Here is a 25,647-nt window from a genome sequence, read left to right as displayed (position 1 = left end):
ACTGTCATCAAAATGCCCCATGACACCTGTCATCACAATTCGCCATGGACCTTGTCATCACAATGCTCTATCAACCGTGTCATCACAATGTTCCAGGACACTTGTCATCAGAATGATCCATAACCACTTTCAGCACAATGCTGCATGACCACTGTCATCACAATGCTCCATGGCCTATGCATTCACAATGTTCCATGGCCCCTGTAATCACATTGCTCCATGATCCCTTTCATCACAATGCTCCATGACCACTGTCATAAAAATGTCCCATGATCCCTTCCATCACAATGCTCCATGACCCCTGTCATCACAAAGTTCCATGACAGTTGTCATCACAATGCTCCATGACACCTGTCATCACAATGTTCCATGCCCTTGTCATCACAATGTTCCAGAACTCTTGTCATCATAATGCTCTATGCCCGTGTCATCACAATGCTCCAGGACAATTTTCGTCACAATGCTCAATATCCCCTGTCATCACAATGCTGCATGACCCCTGTCATCACAATGCTCCATGGCCTTTGGCATCATAATGCTCCATGACCCCTGTCATGACAATGCTCCATGAACCTTGTCATCACAATGCTCCATGCCGTTGTCATCACAATGCTCCAGAACTCTTGTCATCATAATGCTCCATGCCCATGTCATCACAATGCTCCATGACACTTGTCATCACAATGTTCCATGGCCTTTGTCCTCACAATGCTCCATGGCCCCTGTCATCACAGTGCCCCATGATACCTTTCATCACAATTTTAGATGACCTTTGTCATCACAATGCCCCATGACACCTGTCATCACAATTCGCCATGGCCCTTGTCATCACAATGCTCCATGAACCGTGTCATCACAACGTTCCAGGACACTTGTCATCACAATGATCCATGACCACTTTCAGCACAATGCTCCATGACCACTGTCATCACAATTCTCCATGACCCTTGCCATCACAAGGCTCCATTGCTCTAGTCATCACAATGCTCCATGGTGCATTTCATCACAATGCTCCAGGACAAATTTCATCACAGTGCTCCATGCCCCCTGTCATCACAATGCGCAGTGCCCCCTGTCATCACAATGCCCCATGACCCATGTCATCACAATGTTCCCTGCCTTTGTCATCACAATGCTCCTTGGCCCCTGTAATCACAATGCTCCATGCCCTTGTTATCACAATGCTCCAGAACTCTTGTCATCATAATATTCCATGCCCCTGTCATCACAATGCTGCATGACACTTGTCATCAAAATTCTCCATGGCCTTTGTCATCACAATGCTCCATGGCCCCTGTCATCACAGTGCTCCATGATACTTTTATCACAATGCTAGATGACCACTGTCATCACCATGCCCCATGACACCTGTCATCACAATTCGCCATGGCCTTTGTCATCACAATGCTCCATGAACCGTGTCATCAAAAGGTTCCAGGACAATTGTCATCACAAAGATCCATTACCAATTTCATCACAATGCTCCATGACACCTTTCATATCAATGCTCCATGACCTTTGTATTCACAATGCTCCATGGCTGCTGTAATCACAGTGCCTCATGACCTCTTTCATCTCAAAGCTCCATGACCCCTGTCATCACCATGCTCGATGACCCATGTCATCACAATGCTCAATGCCCTTGTCATCACAATGCTGCATGATACCTGTCATCAGAATTCTCCGTGACCACTGTCATCACAATGCTCGAGGACCATTTTCATCACAATTCTCCTTGTCTGCTGTCATCACAATGCCCCATGACCCCTGTCATCACAATGCTTCATGGCCTTTCTCATCACAATGCTCCATGTCCCTGGCATCACAATGCCCCATGACCCCTGTCTCACAATGCTCCATGCCCTTTTCCTCACAATGCTCCATGGCCCCTGTAATCACAAAGCTGCATGCCCTTGTCATCACAATGCTCCAGAACTCATGTCATCACAATGCTCCATGACCCTTGTCATCACAATGCTCCATGGCGCTTTTCATCACAATGCTCCATGACCATTTTCATCACAATGCTCCATGCTCCCTGTCATCACAATGCCCCATGACCCCTGTCATCACAATGTTCCATGACCCTTGCCATCACAATGATCCATGACCCATTTCATCACAATGCTCCCGTACCACTTTTATCACAATGCTCCATGCCACTTGTCATCACAATGGTCACTGCCCTTGTCATCACAATGATCCAGAAATCTTCTCATCACTATTCTCCATGCCCGTGTCATCCCAATTCTCCAGGACTCTTGTCATCACAGTGGTCCACGGTGCTTTTCATCACAATGCTCCATGACCCTTTTCATCACAATGCTCCATGACCACTTTCATCACAATGCTCCATGGCTTTTTCATCACAATGCTCCATGTCTCCTGTAATCACAATGCTCCATGACACTTTTCATCACAATGCTCCATGACCTCTTTCATCACAATGCTCCATACTCCCTGTCATCACAGTGCCCCATGACCCCTGTCATCACAATGTTCCATGACCCTTGCCATCACAATGATCCATGACATCTTTCCTCACAATGCTCCAGTACACCTTTCATCATAATGCACCATGCCCTTGTCATCACAATGCTCCATGGCCCCAGTCATCAAAATTCTTCATGACCCCTGTCATCGCAATGATCCATGACCCATTTCATCTCAATGCTCCATGACACCTGTCATCACAATGCTCCATGGCCTTTGTCATCACAATGCTCCATGGTCCCTGTAATCACAGTGCTCCATGACACTTTTCATCACAATGCTCCATGACCCCACTCATCACAATGCCCCATGACCCCGGTAATCACAATTCTCCATGGCCTTTGTCATCACAATGCACTATGAACCCTGTGATCACAATGCTCCATGATCGCTGTAATCACAATGATGCATGACACCTTTCCCCACAATGCTCCAGGATGCCTTTTATCACAATTCTCCACGCCACTTGCCATCACAATGCAAAATGCTGTTGTAATCACAATGCTCCATGGCCCCTGTAATCACAATTCTCCATGCCCTTGTCATCAAAAGGTTCCAGAACTCATGTCATCACAATGCTCCATTCCCTTGTCATCACAATGATACATAACCACTGTCATCACAATGCTCCATGGCGCTTTTCATCACAATGCTCCATGATACCTGTAATCACAATGATCCATGACCCCTTAAATCACAATGCTCCCGTACCCCTTTCATTCACAATGCTCCATGGCACTTGTCATCAAAAGGCACCATGCCCTTTTCATCACAATGCTCCATGTACGTGTCATCACAGTGCTCCATGGCCCTTGTCATCAAATGCTACCTGGTGCTTTTCATCGCAATGCTCCATGACAAATTTCATCACAATGCTCCATGACCTTTTTCATCACAATGCTCCATGGCCCTTGTTGTCACAATGCCACATGTCCCCTTTCATCACAGTGCTCCATGCCCTTGTCATCACAATGCTCAATGGCCCGTTTACTCACAATGCTCCAGTACCACTTTCATCACAATGCTCCATGCCTTTGTCATCACAATGCCCCATGTTCCATTTAGTCACAATGCTCCATGACCACTTTCATCACAATGCTTCATGACCATTGTCATCACAATTCTCCATGGCCCTATCGTTTCAATGCTCCTTGAACCCTGTCATCGCAATGATCCATGACCCCATTCATCACAATGCTCCATGACACCTTTCATCACAATGCTACATGGCCCATGTCATCACAATGTCTCATGACCCATTTTATCTCAATGCTCCATGACCCCATTCATCACAATGCTCCATGACCATTGTCATCACAATGCTCCATGGTGCTTTTATTCACAATGATCCATGACCACTTTCATCACAATGCTCCATGCCACCTGTCATCACCATGACCCATGACCCCTGTCATCGCAATGATCCATGACCTCTTTCATCACAATGCTCCATGGCCCTTGTCATCACAATGTCCCATGACCCCTTTTATCTCAATACTCCATGACCCCTTTCATCACAAGGCTCCATGGCATTTGTCATCACAATGCTCCATGACGCCTGTCATCACAGTGCTCCATGATCCCTGTAATCACAAAGATCCATGACGCCTTTCATCACAAGTCTTCAGTACAACTTTCATCACCATGCTCAGTGCCCATTGTCATCACAATGCTACATGCCCTTGTCATCATAATGCTCCAGAATTCTTTTCATCACAATTCTCCATGTTCGTGTCATCACAATGCTCCATGAAAATGTCATCACAATGCTCCAGGACTCTTGTCATCACAATGCTCCATGGCCCCTTTCATCACAATGCTCCATGACCCCTGTCATCCCAATGTTCCATGACAGTTGTCATCACAATGCTCCATGACCCCTCTCATCACAATATTCCCTGCCCTTGTCATCACAGTGCTCCATGGCCCCTGTAATCACAATGCTCCATGCCCTTGTTATCACAATGCTCCGGAACTCTTGTCATCATAATGCTCCATGCCCCTGTCATCACAATGTTCCATGGCTCTTGTAATCACAATGCTCCATGGCCTTGTCATCACAATGCTTCATGAATCTTGTCATCACAATGTTCCTTGACTGCTATCATCACAATGTTCCCTGCCCATGTCATCACAATGCTCCATGTCCATTGTAATCACAATGCTCCATGCCCTTTTCATCACAATGCTCCAGAATTCTTGTCATCACAATGTTCCTTGACCGCGTCACCACAATGCTCCATGACACATGTCAATCCAATTCTCCATGACCCTTGTCATTACAATGCTCCTTTTCTCTTTTCATCACAAACCTCCATGGTGCTTTTCATCACAATGCTCCATGACAAACACAGCATAAAGGCCTCTGTAGGATCAGCATTAGGGTCTTCGTTAAAGATATTATCAGGGCCTCTGTTAGGGACAGCCTCAAGGCCTCATTTAGGGACAGCGTCACGGCTTACTTTGGGAAAGTTTCAGGACCTTGGTAAGACATGGGTCAGGATATTAGCTCAGGATAATATCAGGTGTTCAGATACTGACGGCAGCAGGGCCTTAGTTAGAGGCAGTGTCAGGGCCTAAGTTAGGACTAGCATCAGAGCCTTTGTTAGGTACAGTGTCAGTGACTGAGTTAGGTGTAGTGTCAGGGCCTTAGTTAGGGACAGTGTCAGGGCCTGCGTTAGGACGAGCCTCCAGGCCTCAGTTAGGGACAGGTTCACAGCCTCGGACCTAAATTCAGGGCCTCATTTAGGGACAGAATCAGGGATTTAGCTAGCATAAGAGGATACCCAGCTGAAAGCAACCTGAACGCCACCACAAGCAGATGCAGAAGTGAACCATGCACGCTCCTATGAAGGAATATTCCACAGCAGTTGAGTACATTTTGTTCAAAGTTAGTAACACTATAAAAATTATGTTTTTAAGAAAACTATATTCAGAAGATGAAAGAATCTCGTTCTTAAGAATCTCTTTAGCTAATCTCGACATTAGCTAAAGAGAAGGTTAGGTTAAGCTCTAGGGATAGTGTCAGGAAATGACCTAGGGATAGTGTCAAGACCTTAGTTACTTAGAGCATCAGGGCCTAATTTAGGACCAGTGAGTGTCAGGGCTTCGGGTAGGGACAGCGTCAGAGCCTGACTTAGGGAGAGCGACAGGGCCTGAGTGAGGCCTAGCGTCAGGGCCTTAGCTAGGGACAGTGTCAGGGCATGACTTAAGAGCAGCATAAGAGCCACGGTAGGATCAGCCTCAGGGGCTTTGTTAAAGATATTATCAGGGCCTCTGTTAGGGACAGCCTCAAGGCCTCACTTAGGGACAGCATCAGGGCTTCCTTAGAGACACTTTCAGGACCTTGGTAAGAGATGGGTCAAGAAATTAGCTCAGGATAGGGTCAGGACTTTAGATATTGATGGCAGCAAGCAGGACCTTAGTTAGGGACAGTGTCAGGCCCTGACTTAGGACGAACATCGAAGCCTTAGGTAGGGACAGGGTCACAACCTCGAGACTAATTTCAAGGCCTTAGTTAAGGACAGCAGCAGGGCTTTAGTTAGCATAAGAGGCACGACATTTCCTAGGGACAGGGTCAGGTTACGATCTAATGATAGTGTCAGGAAAGGACCTAGGCATAGTGTCAAAACCTTAGTTACTGAGAGTATCAGGTCCTTATTTAAAACCAGTGTCAGGGCTTCACGTAGGGACAGCATCACAGCCTGACTTAGGGAGAGCGACAGGGCCTGAGTGAGGCTTATTGTCAGGCCCTTAGCTAAGGACACTGTCAGGGCATGACTTAGGAACAGCATCAGCGCCTCTGTTGGATCAGCCTTAGCATCTTAGTTACAGACATGATGAGGGCTTGAGTTAGTCACAGCGTCAAGGCCTCATTTAGGGAAAACTTCAGGGCCTGAGTTAGGGACAGCCTCAGTTCTTAACTTAAGGACAGTGACAGGGCTTTCTTAGGGACAGTGTCAGGACCTTGGTTAGAAATATGTCAGGATATTAACTCAGGCTAGTGTCCAGTTTTTAGTTATTGCTGACAGCAGGGCCTATATTAGGGGCAAATTCTGGGCCTTACTTAGAGACAGTGTCAGGGCCTGAGTTCGGACTAGCATCAGAGCCTATGTAAAGTACAGTGTCAGGGACTGAGTTAGGTATAGTGTCAGTGCTTTAGTTAGGGACAGTGTCAGCGCCTCAGTTAGGATGAGCCTCCAAGCCTCAGTTAGGGACAGGTTGACGGCCTCGGGACTAATTTCGGGCTCTTAGTTAGAGACAGCATCAGGGATTTAGTTAGCATAAGAGGCTCGACAATAGCTAAAGACAAGTTTAGGTTAAGACCTAGGGATAGTGTCAGGAAATGACCTAGGGATAGTGTCAAGACCATAGCTAATTAGAGCATCAGTGCCTAATTTAGGCCCAGTGTCAGGGCTTCAGGTAGGGACAGAGTGTTAGCCTGACTTAGGGAGAGCGACAGGGCCTAAGTGATGCCTAGAGTCAGGGTCTTAGCTAGGGACAGCGTCAGGGCATGACATAGGATCAGCATAAGGGTCTCTGTAGGATCAGCATTAGGGTCTTAGTTAAAGACATTATCAGGACCTCTGTGAGGGACAGCCTCAGGGCTTCACTTAGAGACAGTGTCAGGGTTAAGTTTGGGAGAGTTTCAGGACCTTGGTAAGACATGGGTCAGGATATTAGCTCAGGATAATGTCAGGACTTTAGATATTGATGGTAGCAGGGCCTAAGTTAGGGACAGTGTCAAGGCGTTAGTTAGGAGTAGCAGGCCTCTGATAGGTCCAGTGTCAGGTCCTCAGTTAGCAATAGTGTTAGGGCCTTAGTTAGGGACAGTGTCAGGGTCTGAGTTAGGTGTACTGTCAGAGATCTAGTTAGGGACAGTGCTAGGGCCTGAGTTAGCATTAGTGTCAAGGCCTTATTTAGGACCAATTTCAGGGCCTTAGTTTGGACTAGCATCAGAGCCATTGTTAGGAATCGTATGAGGGCCTGAGTTAGACGTACTGTCAGGGCCTTAGTTAGGGACAGTGTTAGGGCCTGAGTTAGGATTAGTGTCAAGGCCTTATTTAGGACCAATTTTAGGGCTTCAGTTTGGACTAGCAACAGAGCCTTTGTTAGGAATCATGTCGGGCCTAAGTTAGGTGTAGTGTCAGGGCCATTGTTAGGGACAGTATCAGGGCCTGACTTAGGAGAAGTTCAGGGCCTTAGCCAGGGAAAGTGTCAGGGCCTTAGGTAGGGACATTATCAGGGCCTGAATTAGCAGTAGTGTCAAAAGTCCTTAGTGAGGAGAGTAAGGAGTAAGTCAGGACTCAGGCCCTGACACTGTCCTTAACTAAGGCCCTGACACTACTCGTAATACAGGCCCTGATCTGATTCCTATCATAGGCCCTGATGCTGGTCTTAACTAAGGCCCTGACACTGGTCCTAACTAAAGCTGTGCCACTACTCTTAACTCAGGCCCTGACACTGTCCCTAACAAAGCCTCTGACACTACTCCTAACTCAGGCACTGACACTGTTCCTAACTAAGGCCCTGACAATACTCCTAACTCAGGCCCTGACACTGTCTTTAACTAAGGCTCTGACACTACTCTCATCTCAGCCACTGAATCCGTCCCTAACTATGGTCCTGACATTACTCCCTACTCAGGCACTGGGCTGTCCCTAACAAAGGTTCTGACACAACTACCAACACAGGCACTGACACTTTCGCTAAATAAGGCAGTGAAACTACTCCCTACAAAAGCACTGACACTGTCCCTAACTAGGCCCTGACACTACTCCCAACTCAGGCACTGACACTGTCCAGAACTAAGGCCCTGACATTACTCCCAAATCAGGCACTGAAACTGTCGCTAACTATGTCCCTGACACTGCTCACAACTCAGGCCCTGACACAGTCCCTAACAAAGGCACTGACACTACCCCCAAATCAGGCACTGACAGTGTCCCTAACTACGGCCTTCACACTACTCCTAACTCAGCCACTGATATTGTCCCTAACTAAGGCCCTGACACTACTCCCAATTCAGGCACTGACACTGTCCCTAAATAAGGCCGTGAAACTTCTCCCAACTCAGGCACTGACATTGTCGCTAATTAAGACCCTAATACTACTCCCAACTCAGGCACTGACCCTGTCCCTTACTAATGCCCTGACACAACTCCCACCTCAGGCACTGATACTCTCCCTAACTAAGGCAGTGAAAATACTCCCAACATAGGCACTGATACTGTCCCTAACTAGACCCTGATACTACTCCCACCTAAGGCACTGACACTGTCCCTAACTAAGGCCCTGACATTACTCCCAACCCAGGCACTGACACTGTCGCTAATTTAGGCCCTTACACTACTCGCAACACAGGCCCTGAGACTGTCCCTAAATACCACTCTCACACTATTCCTAAGTCAGGTCCTAACACTATTCCTAACACAGTCACTGACACTGTCCCTAGCTAAGGCCCTGAGACTACTCCTAATTCAGGCCCTGACACTGTCTGTAACTTAGGCCCTGACACTACTCCTAATTCAGGCACTGACACTCTCCCTGACTAAGTCCCTGAGACTACTCCTACCTCAGGCTCTGACACTGTCCCTAACTATGGCCCTGACACTACTCCCAACTCAGGCACTGACAGTGTCCCTAACTGAGGCAATGTTACTACACCCAACTCAGGCACTAAGGCTCTGGATCATTGTGATGAGAAGCGCCATGGAGCATTGTGATGACAAGGGTCATGAAGGATTGTGATGACAAGGGCATGGAGCATTGTGATGACAAGGGTAATGGAGCATTTTGATGACAGGGGCCCTGGAGCATTGTGATGACAGGTGTAATGGAGCATTGTGGTGACAGGCAGCATGGAGCATTGTGATGAAAGGGGTACTGTAACATTGTGATGAAAGGGGTCAAGGAACATTTTGATTTCAGGGGTCATGGGGCATTGTGATGAAAGTGGTCATGGAGCATTGTGATTAAAGTGGTCATGGAGCATTGTGATGAAAAACGCTATGGAACATTGTGATGACAGGGGTCATGGAGCATTGTGATGACAAATGCGTGGAGATTTGTGATGACGAGGGCCATGGAGCATTGAGATTACAAGGGTCATGGAGCACTGTGATGACAGGGGCCATGGAGCATTGTGATGAAAGGTGTACTGTAACATTGGGATGAAAGGGGTCAAGGAGCATTTTGATTACAAGGATAATGGAGCATTGTGATGATAAGCGGCATGGAGCATTGTGGTGCCAAGGACCATGGAGCATTGTGATGACAGGTGTCATGGAGCATTGTGATGATATGGGCATGGAGCCTTTATTGCAATGCTCATGGTGCATTGCGATGAAAGGAGTCATAGATCATTGTGATGAAAGGGGTCATGGGGCATTGTGATGAAAAGGGTCATGGATCATTGTAATTAGATGTTTCATGGAGGATTGTGATGACAAGGGCCATAGAGCATTGTGATGAAAGTGGTCATGTAGCATTGTGATGAAAGGGGTCATGGAGCATTGTGATGAAAGGGGTCATGGGGAATTGTAATGACAAGGGCCATGGAGCATTGTGATGAAAGGGGTGAGCGAGGATTCTGATGAAAGTGGTCATTGAGCATTGTGATGAAAAGGGTGATGGAGCATTGTGATGACAAGGGCCATGGAGCATTGTGATGAAAGGGGTCATGGGGCATTGTGATGACAGTGGGCATGGAGCATTGTGATGAGAAGGGCTGTGGAGCATTGTGATGATAGGGGTCATGGGACTTTGTGATGACAGGGTGTATGGAGCATTGTGATGAGAGGGGCACTGGAGAATTGTGTTGAAAGGTGTCATGGATCATTGTGATGACAGGGATCATGAATCATTGTGATGTCTGGGGTCATGAAACATTGTGATGAATTGGGTCATGGATTATTGTGATGACAAGGGCCATGGAGCATTGTGATGTCAGTGGTCAAGGGGAATTGTGATGACAGGGGTAATGGAGAATTGTGATGAAAGATGTCATGGAGCACTGTGATTACAGGGGACATGGAATATTGTAATGACAAAGGCCATGGTGCATTGCGATGACTATTGTCATGCAGCATTTTGATGAAAGGCGTCATGGATCATTGTGATTACAGGGATCAAGGAGCATTGTGTTGACAAGCGCCATGGATCATTGTGATGAAAGGGGTAATGGAGAATTGTGATGAAAGGAATCATGGATCATGTGATGACAGGGCTCATGGAGCATTGTGATGACAATGGTCATGGAGCAGTGTGCTGAAAGTGGTCATGGATTTTTGTGATGACATGCGCCAGGGAACATTGTGATGACAAGGGCCATGGATCATTGTGATGACAGTGATTATGGAGAATTGTGATGACAGGGGTCCTGGAGCATTGTGATGACAGGGGTCACGGAGCATTCTGATGACAGTGGTTATGGAGCATTGTGATGAAAGGGGTTATGGGACATTGTGATGAAAGTGGTCATGTACCATTGTGATGACAGGGATCATGGAGCATGGTTATGACGAGAGCAATGGAGCATTGTGATGATAAGGGCCATGGAACATTGCGATGACAAGTGGCATGGAGCATTGTGATTATAGGGGTCTTGGAGCATTGTGATTAGAGTGGCCATGGAACATTGTGATGAAATGGGGCATGGAGCATTGTGGTGACAGGGGTCATGGGCATTGTGATGACAAGGGTCATGGACATTGTGATGAAAGTGGTCATGGAACACTGTGATGAAAAGGGCATGGAGCATTGTGATGACAATGATCATGGAGCATTGTGATGACAAGGGCCATGGAGCATTTAGATTAACGGGGTCATGGGGCATTGTGATGAAACGGGTCATGGATCATTGTGATTACAGGGATCATGGAGCATTGGATGACAATGGTCATGGAGCATTGTGATGAAAGACGTCAGGGAGCATTGTGATGAAAGGGGCCATGGGGTATTGTGATGCCAAGAGCCATGGAACATTCTGATGAAAGGGGTCATGGACCAACGTGCTGAATGCTCCACAGTAATCAAAATGCTCCATGATCTAGGTCATCACAATGCTCCATGCCCTTATCATCACAATGCTCCATGACCCCTGTCATTGCAATGCTCCACGCACTTATCATCACAATGCTCCATGACCCTTGTCTAAAATGCTACATGCCGGTGACAACACAGTGCTCCATGCCCCCTGTCATCACAAGGCTCCATGACCCGTTTCATCACAATGTTCCATGACCCCTGTCATCACAATGCCTCATGACCCCTGTAACCACAATATTCCATGGCCCTTGTCATGACAATGCACCATGACCCCTGTCATCAAAATGCTAAATGGCACTTGTCATCACAATGCTCTATGACACCTGTCATCACAATGCTCCATGTCACATGTCATCACAATGCTCCATGACCCCTCTAATCACAGTGCTCCATGACCCCTTTCATCACAATGCTCCATGCCCACTGTCATCACAATGCCCCATAACCCCTGTCATCAAAATGCTGCATGGCCCTTGCCAACAGAAATCTCCATGACCCCTGTCATCACAATGATCCATGACCCCTTTCCTCACAATGTTCCAGTACCACTTTCATCACAATGCTCCATGCCACTTGTCATCACAATGCACCATGCCCTTGTCATCACAATGCTCCATGGCCCCTGAAATCACAATGCTCCATGGCCCTTGTCATCACAATGCCCATGACCCCTGTCATCACAATGCTCCATGCCCCGTTTCTTCACAATGCTCACAATTACACCTGTAATCACAGTGCTTCTTAACCCCTTTCATCACAATACTCCATGTTAGGAATAGTGTCAGGGCCAGAGTTAGGAGTAGTCTGAGACTGGTAGTTAGGAACAGTGTAAGGGCCTGAGTTGTGAATAGTTTCAGGGCCTTAGTTAGCGAAAGTGTCAGTGCCAGAGTTGGGAGTAATGTCAGAGCCTTAGTTAGGGACAGTGTCAGTGCCTGAGTTGGCAGTAGTGTCAGGGCAGTAGTAAGGGACAGTGTTAGAACCTGAGTTGAGAATAGGTTCATGGCCTTAGGTAGGGACAACTTCAGTGACCGAGTTGGAAATAGTGTCAGGGCCTTAGGGACAGTGTCAGTGGCTGAGATGGGAGTAGTGTCAGGGTCTTACTTAGGGAGAGTGTCACTGCCTGATTTGGGAGTAGTGTCAGGGTCTTTGTTAGGGACAGTGTGAGGGCATGAGGTAGAAATAGTCTCAGGGCCTTAGTTAAGGAGCGTGTCAGTGCCTAAGTAAGCAGTAGTGTCAGGACCTAAGTTAGGGACAGTGTCAGAGCCTGAGTTAGGAGTAGTGTGAGGGCCTTAGTCAGGGACAGTGTCAGTGCCTGGGTTGGGAGTAGTGTCAGGGCCTTAGTTAGGGACAGTGTCAGTGCCTGAGTTGGTTCTATTGTCTGGGCCTTAGTTAGGGACAGTGTCAGTAACTGAGTTGGGAGTAGTGTCAGGGTCTTTGTTAGGGACAATGTCAGGGCCTGAGTTAAGAGTGGTGTCAAGGCCTTAGGTAGGGAGAGTGTCAGTGCCTGAGTTGGGAGTAGTGTCAGGGACTTAGTTAGGGACAGTGTCAGTGACTGAGTTAGGAATAGTGTCAGGGCTTGAGTTGGAGTAGTGTGAGAGCGGTAGTCAGGGACAACGTCACTGCCTGACTTGGGAGTATTGTCAGGGCCTTAGTTAGGGACAATTTTAGGGCGGGATTTAGGAGTAGTCTCAGGGCTTTAGTTAGGGACAGTGTCAGTGCCTGAGTTGGGAGTACTGTCAGGGTGTATTTAGGGACAGTCTCAGTACCTATGTTGGGAGTAGTGTCAGGGCCGTTGTTAGGAACAATGGCAGTGCCTGAGTTGGGAGTAGTGTCAGGACATTAATAAGGGACAGTGTCAGTGCCTGAGTTAGGAGTAGTGTCAGGGCCATAGTTAGCAACAGTGTCAATGTCTTAGTTGGGAGACATTGTTGGGAGTAGTGTCGGGGCCTTAGTTAGGGACAATGTCAGTGGCTGAGTTGGGAGTAGTGTCAGGGTCGTTGTTAGGGACAGTGTTACGGCCTGAGTGAAGAGTAGTGTCAAGGCCTTAGTTAGGGAGAGTGTTAGTGCCTGAGTTGGGAGTAGTATCAGAGCCTTAGTTAGGGACACTGTCAGAGCCTGAGTTTGCAGTAGTATCAAGGCCTTAGTTATGGACAGTGTCAGTGCCTGACTTAGGAGTAGCCTCAGGGCCTTATTTAGAGCGAGTGTCAGTGTCTGATTTATGGGTAGTGTCAGGGCCTAAGTTATGGACAGTGTCAGTGCCTGACTTAGGAGGAGTGTGAGGGCCTTTCTTAGTTATAGTGTCAGGCCTGAGTTAGGAGTAGTGTCAGGGCCTTAGTTAGGGACAGTGTCAGTGCCTGTGTTTGGAGTACTGTCAAGGACTAGTTAGGGACAATGTCAATGCCTGAGTTGAGAATAGTGTCAGTGCCTTAGGTAGGGACAATGTCAGTGCCTGAGTTGGAAGTAGTGTCAAGACATTAGGGACAGTGTCAGTGGCTGAGATGGAATAGTGTCAGGTTCTTAGTTAGGGAGAGTGTCAGTGCCTGAGTTGGGAGTAGTGTCAGGGTGTTTGTTATGGACAGTGTCAGGGCATGACTTAAGAGTAGTGTCCAGGCCTTAGGTAGGGAGAGTGTCAGGGCCTGAGGTAGAAATAGTCTCAGGGCCTTATTTAGGGAGCATGTCAGTGTCTAAGTAAGGAGTAGTGTCAGGTCCTTAGTTAGGGACAATTTTAGGGCGTGAGTTAGGAGTAGTCTCAGGGCTTTAGTTAGGGACAGTGTCAGTGCCTGAGTTGGGAGTACTGTCAGGGTGTATTTAGCGAGAGTCTCAGTGCCTATGTTGGGAGTAGTGTCTGGGTCTTTGTTACGAACAATGTCAGTGCCTGAGTTGGGAGTAGTGTCAGGACATTAGTAAGGGACAGTGTCAGTGCCTGAGTTAGGAGTAGTGTCAGGGTCTTTGTTAGGGACAGTGTCAGGGCCTCAGCTAAGAGTAGTGTTAAGGCCTTAGTTAGGGAGAGTGTCAGTGCCGGAGTTGCGAGCAGTGTCAGGGCCTTTGTTAGGGACAGTTTCAGGGCCTGAGGTTAGAGTAGTCTCTCGGCCTTAGTTAGGGAGAGTGTCAGTGCCTGAGTTAGGAGTAGTGTCAGGGCCTAAGTTATGGACAGTGTCAGTGCCTGAGTTAGGAGTAGTGTCAGGGCCGTAGTTAGGAACAGTGTCAGGGCCTGAGCTAGCAGTATTCTCTGGGCCTTAGTTAGGGACAGTGTCAGTGACTGTGTTAGGAATAGTGTTAGGGCCTGACTTAGGAGTAATGTGAGAGCAGTATTTAGGGACAGTGTCAGGGCCTGTGTTGTGAGTAGTGTCAGGGCCTTAGTTAGGGACAGTGTCAGTGCCTGAGGTGGGAGTATTATCAGGGCCTACTTAGGCACAGTGTCAGTGCCTATGTTGGGAGTATTTTCACTGCCTTAGTTAGGGACAGTGTCAGTGCCTGAGTTGGGAGTAATGTCAGAGCCTTAGTTAGGGACATTGTCAGAGCCTATGTTGGGAGTAGTGTCAGGGCCTTAGTTAGGGACAGTTTCATTGCCTGAGGTTAGAATAGTCTCAGGGCCTTAGTTAGGGAGAGTGTCAGTGCCTGAGTTGGGAATAGTGTCAGCTTTTTTGTTAGGGACTGTGTCAGTGCCTGAGTTAGGAGTAGTGTGAGAGCCTTTCTTAGTTATCGTGTCAGGGCCTGACTTAGGAGTAGTGTGAGAGCAGTATTTAGGGACAGTGTCAGGGCCTGTGTTGTGAGTAATGTAAGGGCCTAAGTTAGCGACAGTGTCAGTGCCTGAGTTGAGAGTAGTATCAGGGTCTTAGTTAGGGACAGTGTCAGTGCCTGAGTTGGGAGTAGTGTCAGGGCCTTACTTAGGGACAATATCAGTGGCTGAGTTGGCAGTAGTGTCGGGGCCGTATTTAGGGACAATATCAGTTGCTGAGTTGAGAGTAGTGTCAGTGTCGTTGTTAGGGACAGTGTCAGGGCCTGAGTTAAGAGTAGTGTCAAGGCCTTAGTTAGGGAGAGTGTGAGTGCCTGAGTTGGGAGGAGTGTCAGAGCCTTAGTGAGGGACAGCATCAGTGCTTGACTTGGGAGTAGTTTCAGGCCCTTATTTAGGGATAACTTCAGTGCCTGAATTGGAAGTAGTGTCAGTGCCTTAGTTAGGGACACTGTCAGTGCCTGAGTTGGGAGTAGTGTCAGGGCCATAGTTAGGGACAGTGTCAGAGCCTGAGTTGGCAGTAGTATCAAGGCCTTAGTTGTGGACAGTGTCAAGGCCTGAGTTAGGAGTAGTCTCAGGACATTAGTTAGGGAGAGTGTCAGTGTCTGATTTATGGTTAGTGTCAGGGCCTAAGTTATGGACAGTATCAGTGCCTGAGGTAGGAGTAGTGTGAGGGCCGTTCTTAGTTATAGTGTCTGTGCCTGAGTTAGGAGTAGTGTCTGGGCCTGAGTTAGGGACAGCTTCAATGCCTGAGGTGGGAGTAATGTCAGGGCCTTTGTTAGGGACAATGTCAGTGCCTGAGTTGGGAGTAGTGTCAGAGCCTTAGTTAGGCACATTATCAGTGCCTGAGATGGGAGTAGTGTCAGGGACTTTGTTAGGGACAGTGTCAGTGCCTGAGTTGGGAGTAGTGTCAGGACCTTAGTTAGGGACAGTGTCAGGACCTGAATTGGGAGTAGTCTCTGGGCCTTAGTTAGGAAGAGTGTCAGTGACTGAGTTGGGTGTAGTGTCAGGGTGTTAGTAATGGACAGTGTCAGGGCATGAGTTAATTATTGTGTCAAGCTTAGTTACGGAGAGTGTCAGTTCTTGTGTTAAGAATAGTGTAATGGCCTTAGTTAGTGACAGTGACAGTGCCTGAGTTAGGAAAGTAGTCAGGGCCTTACTTAGGGTAGTGTCAGTGCCTGAGGTAAGAGTAGTGTCAGGGCCTTAGTTAGGGACAGTGTCAGTGCCTGAGTTGGGCGTAGTTTCAGAGACTTAGTTAGGGACAGCGCCAGTGCCTGAGTTGGGAGTAGTGTCAGGACCACAGTTAGGGACGGTGTCAGTAGCTGAGATGGGAGTAGTGTCAGGGCCTTAGTTACGGACAGTGTCAGTGCCTGAGTTGGGATTAGTGTCAGGGTCTTTATTATGGACAGTGTCAGGGCCTGAGTTAAGAGTAGTGTCAAGGCCTTAATTTGGGAAAGTGTCAGTGTCTGAGATGCGAGTAGTGTCAGACCCTTAGTTAGGGACAGCGTCAGTGCCTGAGTTGGGAGTACTGCCAGGGCCTAAGTTACGGACAGTGTCAGGGCCTGAGTTAGGAGTAGTCTCAGGGCCTTAGTTAGGGACAGTGTCAGTGACTGTGTTAGGAATAGTGTCAGGGCCTGAGTTAGGAATAGACCGAGACCGGTAGTTAGGAACAGTGTCAGAGCCTGAGTTGTAAGTAGTTTCAGGGCCTTAGTTAGCGAAAGTGTCAGTGTCGGAGTTGGGAGTAATGTCAGGACATTAGTTAGGGTTAGTGTCAATGCCTGACTTGGGAGTAATGTCAGGGCCTAGTTATGGACAGTGTCAGTGCCTTTGTTGGCAGTAGTGTCAGGGCATTAGTAAGGGACAGTGTTAGTGCTTGAGTTGAGAATAGGGTCAGGGCCTTAAGTAGGGACAATGTCAGTGCCTGAGTTGGAAGTAGTGTCAGGGCCTTACGGACAGTGTCAGTGGATGAGATGTGAGTAGTGTCAGGGTCTCAGTTAGGGAGAGTGTCAGTGCCTGAGTTGTGAATAGTGTCAGGGTCTTTGTTAGGGACAGTGTCAGGGCATGAAGTAAGAGTAGTGTCAAGGCCTTAGTTAGGGAAAGTGTCAGTGCCTGAGTTGGGAGTAGTATCAGGGCCTTAGTTAGGGACAGTGTCAGGGCCTGAATTAGGAGTAGTGTGAGGGCCTTAGTTAGGGACAGTGTCAGTGCCTGGGTTGGGAGTAGTGTTATGGCCTTAGTTAGGGACAGCGTCAGTGCCTGAGTTGGGAGTAGTGTCAGAGCCTTATTTAGGGACAGCTTCATGTCTGAGTTGGGAGTAGTGTCAGGGCCTTAGTTAGGGACAATTCAGGGCTGAGTTAGGAGTAGTCTCAGTGCTTTAGTTAGGGACAGTGTCAGTGCCTGAGTTGGGAGTACTGTCAGGGCGTATTTAGGGACAGTCAAAGTGCCTATGTTGGGAGTAGTATCAGAGCCTTTATTAGGGACAGCGTCAGTGCCTGAGTTGGGAAGAGAGTCAGGGCTTTAGTTAGGGACAGCGTCAGTGCCTGACTTGTGAGTAGTGTCAGGACATTAGTAAGGGACCGCGTCAGTGCCTGAGTTAGCAGTAGGGTCAGGGCCGTAGTTAGGGACAGCCTCATTGCCTGAGTTGGGACTAGTGTCAGGGCTTTAGTTAGGAACAGTGTCAGTGCCTGAGTTGGGATTAGTGTCAGGTTCTTTATTATGGACAGTGTCATTGCTTGAGTTGGGGGTAGTGTCAAGGCCTTAGTTAGGGACAGCATCACTGCCGGAGTTGGGAGTAGTGTCAGAGCCTTATTTAGGGACAGCTTCATGTCTGAGTTGGGAGTAGTGTCAGGGCCTTAGTTAGGGACAGTGTCAGTGCCTGAGTTGGGAGTAGTGTCAGGATCTTTGTTAGGGACACTGTCAGGGCCTTAGCAAGAGTAGTGTTAAGGCCTTAGTTGGGGAGAGTGTCTGTGCCGGATTTGGGAGTAGTGTCAGGGTCTTTGTTAGGGACAGTTTCAGGGCCTGAGATTAGAGTAGTCTCAGGGCCTTAGTTAGGGAGAGTGTCAGTACATAAGTTAGGAGTAGTGTCAGGGCCTAATTTATGGACAGTGTCAGTGCCTGTGTTAGGAGTAGTGTGAGGACCTTTCTTACTTATCGTGTCAGGGCCTGAGTTAGGAGTAGTGTCAGGGCCTTAGTTAGGAACGGTGTCAGGGCCTGAGTTAGCAGTATTCTCCGGGCCTTAGTTAGGGACAATGGCAGTGTCTGTGTTAGGAATAGTGTTAGGGCCTGACTTAGGAGTAGTGTGAGAGCGGTATTTAGGGACAGTGTCAGGGCCTGTTTTGTGAGTAGTGTCAGGGCCTTAGTTAGGGACAGTGTCAGTGCCTGAGTTGGGAGTAATGTCAGGGCCTTAGTTAGAAACAGTGTCAGTTCCTGAGGTGGGAGTAGTATCAGGGCCTACTTAGGCACAGTGTCAGTGCCTATGTTGGGAGTATTTTTACTGCCTTAGTTAAGGACAGTGTCAGTGCCTGTGTTGGGAGAAGTGTCAGGGCCTTATTTAGGGACAGTGTCAGTGCCTGAGTTAGGAGTTGTGTCGTCCTTAGTTAGGGACATTTTCAGGGCCTGAGATAGGAGTAATGTCAAGGCCTTCCTTAGGTATTGTATCAGCGCCTGAATTAGGAATAGTGTCAGGGCCTTAGTTAGGGACATTACCAGGGCATGATTTAGGAGTAGTGTTAGGGCGTGAGTTATGAATAGTGTCAGAGACCTAGTTAGTGACAGTGTCAGTTCCTGAGTTAAGAGTAGAGTTAGGACCTATGTTAGGGACAGTGTCAGTGCTGTGTTCGGAGTAGTATCATGGCCTTAGTTAGAGACAGTGTCAGGGCCTGAGTTAGGAGTAGTGTCAGAGGCTTTGTTAGGGACAGTGTCAGGGCCTGAGTTAAGAGTAGTGGCACAGCTTTAGTTAGGACCAGTGTCAGGGCCTTAGTTAAGACCAGCATCAGGGCCTATGATAGGAATCAGATCAGGACCTGTGTTACGAGTAGTGTCAGGACCTTAGTTAAGGACAGTGTCAGGGCCTGAGTCCTGACTTACTCCGTACTCTCCTCACTAAGGACTTTTGACACTACTGCTAATTCAGGCCCTGGTAATGTCCCTAACTAAGGCCCTGACACTTTCCCTGTCTAAAGCTCTGAACTTCTCCTAAGTCAGGCCCTGATACTGTCCCTAACAATGGCCCTGACACTACACCTAACTTAGGCCCGACATGATACCTAACAAACGCTCTGTTGCTAGTCCAAGCTAAAGCCCTAAAATTAGTCCTAAATAAGGCCTTGACACTAATCCTAACTCAGGCCCTAACACTGTCCCTAACTAAGGCCCTGACAGTACGCCTAACTCTGGCTCTCATACGATTCCTAACAATGGCTCTGATGCTAGTCCAATCTAAGGCCCTGAAATTGGTCCTAAATAAGGCCTTGACACTAATCCAAACTCAGGCCCTAACACTGTCCTTAACTAGGTCTCTGACAGTACACCTAACACAGACCCTGACACTGTCCCTAAGCAAGGCCCTGACACTGTCACTAAGGCCCTGATTCTACTCCTAACTCAGTCCCGTCCATTGTACCTAACAAAGGCTCTGATGCTAGTCGTAACTCAGGGCCTGACACTGTCTCTAACTAAGGGCTGCTGCCATCAATATCTAAAGTCCTGACATTATCCGGAGCTAATATCCTGACCCATGTCTTACAAAAGTCCTGAAACTGTCCCAAAGTAAGCCCTGACACTGTCCCTAAGTGAGGCCCTGAAGCTTTCCCTAACTAACTCTGGCCTTGATTCTGTGACTAACTCAGACCCTGATCATGTCTTTAACTAAGACCCTAAGGCTGATCCTACAGAGACCCTTATGCTGATCCTATGTCATGCCCTGATGCTGTCAGGGATTCTAAATAAGGACCTGATACTCTCAGTAGTTAAGGTTTTGACACTATGCCTAGGTCCTTTCCTGACACTATCCCTAGACCGTAACCTGACCCTGTCCCTAGCAAATGTCGTGCCTCTTATGTTAATTAAAGCCTAGACCTGACACTATCCCTAGACCTTAACCTAACCTTCTCTTTAGCTAATGTCGAGATTAGCTAAAGAGATTCTTTAGAACGAGAATCTTTCATCTGCTGAATATAGTTTTCTTAAAAACATAATTTTTATAGTGTTACTAACTTTAAACAAAATGTACTCAACTGCTGTGGAATATTCCTTCATAGGAGCGTGCATGGTTCACTTCTGCATCTGCTTGTGGTGGTGTTCAGGTTGCTTTCAGCTGGGTATCCTCTTATGCTAGCTAAATCCCTGATTCTGTCCCCAAATGAGGCCCTGAATTTAGGTCCGAGGCTGTGAACCTGTCCCTAACTGAGGCCTGGAGGCTCGTCCTAACGCAGGCCCTGACACTGTCCCTAACTAAGGCCCTGACACTACACCTAACTCAGTCACTGACACTGTACCTAACAAAGGCTCTGATGCTAGTCCTAACTTAGGCCCTGACACTGCCTCTAACTAAGGCCCTGCTGCCATCAATATCTGAACACCTGATATTATCCTGAGCTAGTATCCTGACCCATGTCTTACCAAGGTCCTGAAACTTTTCCAAAGGAAGCCCTGACGCTGTCCCTAAGTGAGGCCTTGAGGCTGTCCCTAACAGAGGCCCTGATAATATCTTTAACGAAGACCCTAATGCTGATCCTGCAGAGGCCTTTATGCTGCTCCTAAGTCATGCCCTGATACTGTCCCTAACTCAGGCCCTAAAGATAGGCCTCACTTAGGCCCTGTTGCTGTACCTTAGTTAGGCTCTGACACTGTCTGTACATCAAGCCCTGGCACTGGTCCTGATTAAGGCCCTCACGCTGCTGCTAACTAAGGCCCTGATGCTCTCAATAACTAAGGTCTTCTCGTTATCCCTTGGTCATTTCCTTTCACTATCTCTGGCCTGGAACCTGACTCTGTCCCGAGATAATCTCCTGCATCTTATGCTGACTGAAACCCTAATGCTCTCCCTAACTAAGGCCCTGACTACTCCTAACTAAGGCCATGACACTGTCTCTAACAAAGGCCCGGAATCTGTCCCTAATATAGGCCCTGCTGCCAGCAATAACTAAAATCCTGACACTCTCCTGAGCTAATATCCTGACCCATTTCTAACCAAGGTCCTGACACTGTCCCTAAGAAAGCCCTGTTGCTGTCTTTAAGTGAAGACCTGAGGCTGTCCGTAACTCAGGCCCTGAAGCTTTCCCTAACTGAGGCCTTGACGCTGTGACTAACTAGGGCTCTGCTCATGTCTTTAACTAAGAGCCTAAAGCTGATCCAACAAAGGCACTGATGCTGCTCCTAAGTCATTCCCTGACAGTGTCGCTAGCTAAGGGCCTGAAATTAGGCCTCACTCAGTCCCTGTCGCTCTCCCTAAGTCAGGCCCTGATGCTGTCCCTACCTGAAGCCTTAACACTGGTTCTGAATAAGGCCCTGATATTCTCAGGAACAAAGGTCTTCACACTATCCTTAGGTCATTTCCTGACACGATTCCTAGCTTTACACTAACCCTGTCCCGAGTTAATGTCCTACCTCTTATGCTAACTAAAGACCTTATGCTGTTCATACCTCAGGCACTGAATTTAGTCCCAAGGCCACTAGACTGTGCCTAACTAGGCTCCATGCCCTCATCGTCACAATGTTCCGTGACCACTGTCATCACAATGCTCCACGCCCTTATCATCAAAATGCTCCACGCCCTTATCATCAAAATGCTCCATGACCCCTTTTATCACAATGCTCCATGGCCTTTGTCCTCACAATGTCCCATGACCGCTTTCATCACAACGCTTCCAGACCCCTGTCATCACAATGCCCCATGACCTTTTCATCACAATGATCCATGACCCTTGTCATCACAATGCTCCATGACATTTGTCTCAAAATGTTCCATGCCCATGTCATCACAATGCTCCATGCGCCCTGTCATCACAATGCTCAATGGCACTTGTCATCACAATCCTCCGTGAACCCTGTAATCACAATGCCCCATGACCACTTTCATCACAATGCTACCTGACCCCTTTCAACACAATGCTCCATGGCCATTGACATCACAAGGCTCCATGCCTTTATCATTACAATGCTCCATGACTCCTGTCATCGCAATGCTCCATGCACTTATCATCACATTGCTCCATGACCCCTTTCATCACAATGCTCCATGACCCCTTTCATCACAATGGTCTATAATCGCTGTCATTGCAATGATCCATGGCCCCTCTCATCACAGTGCTCCATGGCGCTTGTCATAACAATGCTCCATGATCCCTGTAATCACAATGATCAATGACCCCTTTCATCACAATGCTCCATTACCACTTTCATCACAATGGTCCATGGCGCTTGTCATCACAATGCTCCTTGATTCCTATAATCACAATGATCAATGACCCTTTTCATTACAATGCTATATTACCCCATTCATCACAATGCTCCATGACCTTTGTAATCGCAATGCTACATGCCATTGTCATCACAATGCTCCATGACCTTTGTCATCACAATGCTACATGCCATTGTCATCACAACGCTCCATGCCCTTATCACAGTGCTCCATGACCATTGTCATCACAATGCTCCATGACCCCTTTCATCACAATGCTCTATAATCGCTGTCATTGCAATGATCCATGGCCCTTGTCATCACAGTGCTCCATGGCGCTTGTCATCACAATGCTCCTTGATCCCTGCGATCACAATGATCCATGACCCCTTTCATCACAGTGCTCCATTACCCCTTTCATCACAATGCTCCATAACCCCTGTCATCACAGTGCTCCATGACCTTTGTCATCACAATGCTACATGCCATTGTCATCAGAATGCTCCTTACCCCCTGTTATCACAATGCTCCATGACCCTTGTCTCACAATGCTCCATGCTCTTGATATCACAACGCTCCATGACCCCTGTCATCACAATGCTCCATGACAGTTTCTCACAATGCTCCATGACCTTGTCGTCACAATGCTCCATGGCGCTTGTCATATCAATGTCCCATGACAAATTTCCTCAAAATGCTCCATGACATGTTTCATCACAATGCTCCATGACACCTGTCATCACAATGATCCATGACCCCTTTCATCACAAGACTCCATTATTCTTTCATTGCAATTCTCTAAGCCCCTTGTCATCACAATGCTCCAGTACCCCTTTCATCACAATGCTCCATGCCCCATGTCACCAAAATACTCAATACCCCCTGTCATCAAATCATCCATGACCACTTTCATTACAATGCTCCAGTCCCCCTGGCATCACAAAGAACTATGAACCCTGTCATCACAATGCTCCAGGACCTTTGTCATCATAATGCAACATGTCCCTTGTCATCATAATGCTCCGTGCAACCTGTCATCACAATGACCCATGACCCCTTTCATCACAATGCTCCATGACCCCTTTCAACATAATGCTCCATGGCCCTTGTCATCAAAATTCTCCATGGCGCTTGTCATCACAATGCTCCATGCCCCTTGTCATCACAATGCCCGAGGACCCCTTTCATCACAATGTTCCATTACCACATTCATCATAATACTCCATGATCCCTTCATCACAACGATCCATGAACCCTTTCATCACAATGTTCCAGTAACCCTTTCATCACAAAGCTCCATGCCTCTTGTCATCACAATGCTCCATAACACTTCTCATCAAAATGCACCATGACCCCTTTCATCACAATGCTCCATGACCCCTGTCATCACAATGCCCAATGACCCCTGTCATCACAATGCTCCATGGCCCTTGTCATCACAATACTCCATGACCCCCGTCATCTAAATGATCCATGACCCCTTTCATCACAATGCTCCATGACACCTGTCATCACAATGCTCCATGGCTTTTGTCATCACAATGCTACATTACCCTTGTCATCACAATGCTCCACAATCCCTGTAATCACAATGATCCATGACCCCTTTCATCACAATGTTACAGTACCACTTTCATCACAATGCTCCTGCCCCTTGTCACCACAATGCTCCATGACCCCTGTCATCACAGTGCTCCATGCCCTTATCATTAGAATGTTCCTTGACCTCTGTCATCGCAATGCTCCACGCCCTAATCATCACATTGCTCCGTGACCCTTGTCATCACAATTTTCCATGACCCTTAGCATCACAATGCTCCATGACACCTGTCAACACCATGCTGCATGCACTTGTCATCACAATGCTCCATGACCCTTGTCATCACAGTGTTTCATGACCCTGTAATCACAATATTCCATGACCCTTGTCATCACAATGCTCCATGGCCCCTGTCAACAAAATGCTCCATGACCCTTGTAATCTCAATGATCCATGGCCCTTGTCATCACAAAGCTCCACACCCTTGTCATCACAATGCTCCATGACAATTTTCACCACAATGCTCCATGATCCCCTTCATCACAATGCTCCATGGAACCTGTCATCGCAATGCTCCATGACCCCTGTCACCACAATGCCCTATAACGCCTGTCATCACAATGCTTCATGACCCCTTTCATCACAATGCTCCATGGCCCTTGCCATCACAATGCTCCATGACATCTTTCATCACAATGCTTCATGACCCTTGTCATTAGAATGCTCCATGACCCCTGTCATTACAATACTCCATGACCCCTGTCATCCCAATGTTCCAGGACCCCTGTCTTCACAATGCCCCATGGCGCTTTTCATCACAATGTTCCATGGCCCTTGTCATCACAATGGCCCATGACCCCTTTCATCACAATGCTCCCTGACCCCTTTCATCACAATGCTCCATGACCATTGTCATCACAATGTTCCATGATCCCTCTAATCAAGATGATCCATGATCCCTTTCATCACAATGCTCCTTGATCATTGTCATCTCATTGCTCCATGCCCTTATCATCACAATGCTCCATGGCCCCTGTAATCACTGTTCTCCAAGACCCCTTTCATCATAATGATCCATGATTCTTGCCATCACAGTGTTCCATGATCCCTTTCATCACAATGATCCATGACACTTGCCATCACACTGCTCCATGACCCCTGTCATCACAATGCTCCATGGCCCCTGTCACCACAATGCTCCATGACACTTTCATCTCGATGCTCCATGGACCTTTTCACGGCAATGCTCCATGGCCCTTGTCATCACAATGATCCATGTCGCTTGTCATAACAATGCGCCAGGATCCCTGTCATCACAATGCTCCATGACCACATTCATCACAATGCTCCATGACCCCTTTCATCACAATGCTCCAAGGCACTTGTCATCACAGTGCTCCATGGAGCTTTTCTTCACATCCTCCATTATCCCTGTAA

The sequence above is a fragment of the Eubalaena glacialis genome, chromosome 8 (assembly GCF_028564815.1).
Source record: "Eubalaena glacialis isolate mEubGla1 chromosome 8, mEubGla1.1.hap2.+ XY, whole genome shotgun sequence".
In the NCBI taxonomy this organism is placed as follows: domain Eukaryota; kingdom Metazoa; phylum Chordata; class Mammalia; order Artiodactyla; family Balaenidae; genus Eubalaena; species Eubalaena glacialis.
This window is presented reverse-complemented; position numbering follows the sequence as displayed.